The 5,760-nt window shown below is 41.2% G+C and overlaps 1 non-coding gene across 1 annotated transcript; it reads right to left on the reverse strand.

Annotated features, from left to right (window-relative positions):
* Positions 1-4,861: 4,861 nt before the first annotated feature.
* On the reverse strand, positions 4,862-4,943 carry trnas-uga (transfer RNA serine (anticodon UGA)). Its single transcript has one exon. It is a non-coding gene; the product is annotated as a tRNA-Ser (tRNA).
* Between the last annotated feature and the right edge of the window lie 817 nt (positions 4,944-5,760).

The following is a 5,760-nucleotide window of genomic DNA, read 5'->3' on the forward strand; positions in this document are numbered from 1 at the left end:
AACTCTCGCCGTGGTCAGTGTGTGTTGCTTGTGTGACAGTGTGTGCAGCTGCAGCATCGTCAGTCACTCGTCTCTGACGAGCGATCGTCATCAGAGGGCAAATCGTCCCCTTCTGAATCGCGATCAGCAAAGATCTGTGCAAGCACCTCATCCGCACTGTAAAGTCTTTTGGGCATTTTGTTTTTTATTACAAAAATTGCTATCTGTCTCTCGATCTGTCCAGCACACTTCTGCCACCGCTCCGCGGCTCTCTCCTCTCCCACTCTGCCGTTTAGCCGCTGCCGCTCCGACAGCTGGTGTCAGGTTTCAAACTTTTTTTCTCAGGTATTTTGCATAGAAACACACCCCCAAATGACGTCAGGATTGAAGCTGAATCTATTGGCTATCTAGTGATAGCAAGCAGTAACAGCACAAGGCAGTAGATTTAACCCTCTAGGCGCCAAAGTCGCATTATTGCGACAGGCAACATTGCTCATTAAAACAGCCCATATCTTTAAATCTACTGCCTTGTGCTGTTACTGCTTGCTACCACTAGATAGCCAATAGATTCAGCTTCAATCCTGACGTCATTTGGGGGTGTGTTTCTATGCAAAATACCTGAGAAAAAAAAGTTTGAAACCCGACACCCGCTGTCGGAGCGGCAGCGGCTAAGCGGGCAGAGTGGGAGAGGAGAGAGCCGCGGAGCGGTGGCGGAAGTGTGCTGGACAGATCGAGAGACAGATAGCGATTTTTGTAATAAAAAACAAAATGCCCAAAAGACTTTACAGTGTGGATGAGGTGCTTGCACAGATCTTTGCTGATCGCGATTCAGAAGGGGATGATTTGCCCTCTGATGACGATCGCTCGTCAGAGACGAGTGACTGACGATGCTGCAGCTGCGCACACTGTCACACAAGCAACACACGCTGATCACGGCGAGAGTTTTCTTTTCTTTTTACAAGTTAGATTAGGAAATGTACTCCTATCAGATTCCTGTTCATTTACTCTGAGGATGAGAGGATGAAAAAAAAAAAAATCTACTGTGTAAATATGTTCAGAATTCCGTTTTACTGAATTTTACCTGGTGACATACAAATTAGATTAGTAAATTTACTCCAATCAAACTCCTGTTCCTTTATTTTGAGGATGAGATGACAATATAAATATTTTTTTTCTGTGTAAATATGTTCAAAAATCAGTTTTACTGAAAGTTACTTTCAGTCACCTGGTGACGTCACAATATGCAAATTAGATGATTAAATTTACTCCCATCACAAACTTTAGGTCATTATGAATATTTTTCTCATTTACACTATGGATTTATCTCTCACCACTTCCAAGCTACAGCCTTTTGAAATCTTACAATCCAAACGGAATATTTTCCTAAATAAACTCTGGCGCCTAGAGGGTTAAAGATATGGGCTGTTTTAATGAGCAATGTTGCCTGTCGCAATAATGCGACTTTGGCGCCTAGAGGGTTAAGAATAGTGTCAAGGTCATCATACCACACAAATTTATCTTTAACATCCGAAGAGCTACCACTTTTCTGCAGAGTGTCTCTGATTTTAATTTACTGCTGACGCAGTTTTTTTACCTTGACGCGGCACTGTTCAACTGTCCGGTTGAATCCCTTTTCTTTCATTTTTTCACTGAAAATTTTAAATACTTCTGTATCTTTATGGACCTTCTCGAGCAGCGATGAAATACTTTCAAGATGCCAAATGTCAAGCAAGCATCTAACCTCACTGTAGCTCCATGTCTGTCCCCTGCCGCCAGTCATTTTAGCTGCTGGTTGCTAACTTTACCGCTGCCAGAACCGGAAATGACGCGTAAAACGGTGCGCTTCTTGTTATTGGTGCGGATGTGGTCCACACCAGAAATAATCCGCTCTGGAGTTCGCTTGATAGCGAACTGAGACCACCTCTACGAGGCGGACCAGGGTGCAGTTGTTTGGTCCGCACCAGAGTTCGAGGCCAGCGTTCACACCGACCCAAACGAACCGCACCATGGGGCAAACGCTCCACGGTTCGGTTTAACCGGACTAAACAAGGCTGGTGGGACCGCGCCCTTAGGGTTATCAATACCAACTATCCTTGTAATTACCCCATACTGCTTTAGGTAATCAGCAATCTCCTCATCTACAGAGGTGTGAGACAGCCCACTAATGATGAGCGAGTTTGGTATTTTGATATTCTCTGTCTCAACAATCTCCATTTTTAAAGTGTATCACTCAAAACCTCTATTTAAATCTGAAGTTTTATATTTTTTGACCAGAAAAATAAACACCAATATGCAACAAAATACTGCAATTCAGATCAAAATGTTGATCTGTGACTCAAGTTACAGGTGAGATTCATGTATGACTGCAGTCTGTCCACAAAGCTCCTGGCTAGCTCGCCAAGTTTTTCCATGTAACCCACTCCTGGTTAATACACTGATAATCTAGGTTCGTAAGGAGCTAAGGGAAAGGACTGCAATAACCATACAGGAAAGTACACAGACGACAAGGTAGGTTGCAACTGAATGTTTAGTAAAGTGAACTTGCATGTGATAATTCACACATCATGAATAACAGATGAATGACAATGAAATAAAAATGGGCCCTTTAAAATAATAAATCTGGTCTGTCAAAAAGTCAATAAAGTCTGTGTGTACTGTGATCACTGTGACAGTAAAATGTCTTTCAAATCCTCCGTCTGAAGATTCCTTAATATTCAAGTGTTCAGTGTTCTTATGAATGTTCTTGGGTTATGAGTGAATGTATGGAATGGATCTCCTGAAGAAGCTCTCACTCCGTCCACAAGACCTGACCTGTTTTGTTTTACAAACAGGAATTTAACATTTGATCTAATCTATTTGTTGTAAATAACTATCACTCCAAAGCAAAACAACAATGTAACACTAAGCATAACATACAGTATAATACTTAATTATTACATTTTAAGGCCTTTCATTACACTTCAGTTCAACAACTTTGAATCTCAATCAATATCTAAACAATGCACAGTAATATTATACAATCAGCATATGTTACTGTATTCTACCGTAAAGATTATAAGCCGTATACCTGCCACATATGGCTCTGCTGACATTTGCAGTGCCCACTCTCAAGTGAAAATACAAATACAAATACATTTACATAACTCACATCTCTCACAGTAAAATGTTTAACCATTCACATCTTCAAAAGAATAACACAATAAAATGAACATGTCATGGTATTTCAATACCCCCTTCTCATATAACACTGTTAAGTTAACTAATTAGCAGCATCAACATTACCATTTTGCTTGCTTTTAGCAGCTAGGCCGCTAGCATCGACCAACTCAATAGCAGGCAGGCTACTTGACACAGCATACACGGTTAGCAACATTAGCACAACACAGCTATCTTACAGAGATCGACCAAGGAAAAACCGGGACTTTCCTCTGGAAAATGCATTGTCACAAAGCAGAAAGCAGACAGTTTTCCTGACCTCATAAACAGTACATAAAGTAGTTAGATTACTTCAACCTTAAACATATAGAGTAGTAAAATGAAACATACACATGAATGCAGCAGTAAAGAAAATCAGATATACTGGTAAAACCCTGACAGGGAACATTTTACTGCTTAGTGAGTGCTTTTACTTTTCATACTTAAAGTACATTTTGTTGATGATGTTAACATACTTTTACACAAGTAATGTGTTGACTGCTAGACTCCTACTTGTAGCAGAGTACTTTCACACTTTGGTTTTAGAACTTTTACTTCAGTAAAACTCTGAACACACAAGTCAGCTTCTGAAGGATCCTCCACTAAATGGACAACACAAGACCACTTCCCATCATTTGAAGCACACTTGGCTGGAGGACTCTGAACTGGGAAAGTACCTGGACTGTGACTGATGATTTAGAAGTCCACAAGAACACAAGTACAGACAAAAAAAATTAAAAATTTTTTTTTAATAAAGTCCTGCAGTCGTTACACATATTTTGGTGCTGACTGTGATAAAAAGTCAAATGTACTGTCAAATGATTTAGTTATCAGTCAGACTGTCAAGACAACATCAGATTATTACTGGGACACTTGAAGAGAACAGAACAGGGCTTCATTCCATTGTAACAGCTGTGAAAAAGGCCTGTAGCTGTCACCGAGGGAAAACTAATCCAAGGGCGACACCTGGTGGTGAGAAATGACACCAAAACAAATTCAACAAAGGTAAACAGTCTCCACTTGTCATTTCTCAGTTTGTACATCCTCAGTTCCCTCTCCCTCCCTCCTCGTGTCAATCCCTTCCCCCTGAGATGTGAGCAGAGGACGCAAGGAAGAGACACGAGGAGAGAGAAGTTAAGGTGACAGGCATTTAACAAAATGAGACGTCTCTGCTTCAGAGCTGAATTTGAATTAAATTTGAGTTGTGGCACAGCTGCATCATCTGTCCATTGTTTTGTCATAGTCTTCTGCTGTATTTTATAATCTCTGTTAGATGAGCGCAGATAACGGTGTTCACAGCAATTTATACGTTTACTTTTGAAGTGATATTATGTAACTTTTTAACCTTAAAATAACAGCTTCAAAATCATGTTGATGCTACAGTGTCTTGTAACAGGGTGAATGGTGTCTCTGGCACTTGTTTCTGCTCTATGTACATTTAGCAGACGCTTTTGTCCAAAGCGACTTACAGTAATTCAACGTCCATTCATACACTATAGCCACCGCCATGGTGGCTGCACATCAGGAGCAGTTTGGGGTTCAGTATCAAGGACACTTGACCAGCGACCTTCAGACTAACAAGACGCTGGCTCTACGCCCAAAGAAATGTGCATCTTTGACTGTATTATATTAAGCAATATACAGTTGGGGGGTGGACATATACAGACACATGAGTAAAGAGAGACATCGCTGTGAGCAGGGTTTGAACCTGCGCGGGGAAACCCCATTGGATTTCAAGTCCAACGCCTTAACCACTCGGCCATCACAGCTTATATAACTTTAGTGAGAGGGTAGGATCACAGGGTTACATACATGTTTACTTCAACATACAAGTTTTCAACACATAACGTTGTTATGATGTAATGGGTTTTGTTTGTAGTTAGCACCTACATTATGTCTGTCAGATGTTTACAGACCTGGTATTTGTATTTATGACAGTGGTGTTACACTCAGAAACTGTGGGGGACGCCAAAATGCACAAATTGCCAATTTCTACATAATGTTGCTTTAATTCATTTGACAAGCTGTCATAATGTGACGTTAATAACATCAAAGTAAAATGTCATAAAGGAGTGATGTTAGAACAGTGAAGGGCAGAAAGTCTGATCACATTTTGATCATCTTAAAAAAGTTAAAGCACTTATTATAACTAAGGAACAGATCTGTAGAGCCCTGCTCCCACCATGGTCTGTATATTCCAGCTGTGTGTCACAGGTCTGTTATGTCACGGCTGTTGAAAAACTCCTGCAGAGGATACACCTGTGTACCCTCACTCATAGCTCCTCCAGCAAGCCTTCTCTCTCCTCGCTCCTCTCTGCTCAAGATGCCATTCAGGAATTGAGAAATCCTTCAATATGGCACGCTGAGGTCGCTTTTCCAGGTCACAGGCAGAAGGACGGAGGAGAGAGGAGATGAGGAGAGAGGAGAGAGGAGATGAGGAGAGAGGAGATGAGGAGAGAGGAGAGAGGAGATGAGGAGATGAGAAGATGAGGAGAGAGGAGAGAGGAGATGAGGAGGTACAAAATGGAAAAAAGAGAAGAGCTCAGTAAAAGAATCAGGAGTGGAGACAGATGAAAATGTCCCTGA

The sequence above is a fragment of the Pagrus major genome, chromosome 12 (genome assembly GCF_040436345.1).
Source record: "Pagrus major chromosome 12, Pma_NU_1.0".
Taxonomy (NCBI): Eukaryota; Metazoa; Chordata; class Actinopteri; order Spariformes; family Sparidae; genus Pagrus; species Pagrus major.